The sequence below is a fragment of the Tupaia chinensis genome, unplaced genomic scaffold (assembly GCF_000334495.1).
Source record: "Tupaia chinensis unplaced genomic scaffold, TupChi_1.0 Scaffold149964_1, whole genome shotgun sequence".
Taxonomy (NCBI): domain Eukaryota; kingdom Metazoa; phylum Chordata; class Mammalia; order Scandentia; family Tupaiidae; genus Tupaia; species Tupaia belangeri.
The window spans coordinates 704916-705235 of record NW_006209805.1 but is presented as its reverse complement, the minus strand read 5'-3'; the positions used below and the strand labels follow the sequence as shown (position 1 = coordinate 705235).

At 70.0% G+C, this 320-nt stretch overlaps 1 protein-coding gene across 1 annotated transcript in view; it reads left to right on the top strand.

Moving 5' to 3' along the window:
• The window catches only part of SBNO2 (strawberry notch homolog 2), a gene marked incomplete in the record, with an annotated part of 40961 nt that overhangs the window by 34664 nt on the left and 5977 nt on the right, over positions 1 to 320 (top strand).

The window sequence follows — 320 nt, the reverse complement described above, 5'->3', positions numbered from 1 at the left end:
CTCTGACGGCCATGGGGGGCTTTGCTGGTACACAGACAGCCCGTTCCCCGCTGCTACTGCAGTCACCGCACACATGGACCCTGCCCACCCCCAGGGCAGCTGTGACGGACAAGCCCACAGAGCGAGGAAGCGGGAAGGGGGCCTGGGTGGGCGGTGCCAGCTGGACTGTGGTGGGGCGTGAGGGTGGGGCCTTGATGACGTGGTACCCTAGCTGCTCGTCTCTCGGCCTCCGTGTGGAGCACGCCATGTGACCCAGGTCGGGGACTGGAGCTGGCGGCTGGGGGGCCTCCCCAGCCGGCACCCCCCCCTCCCTGTGGGCC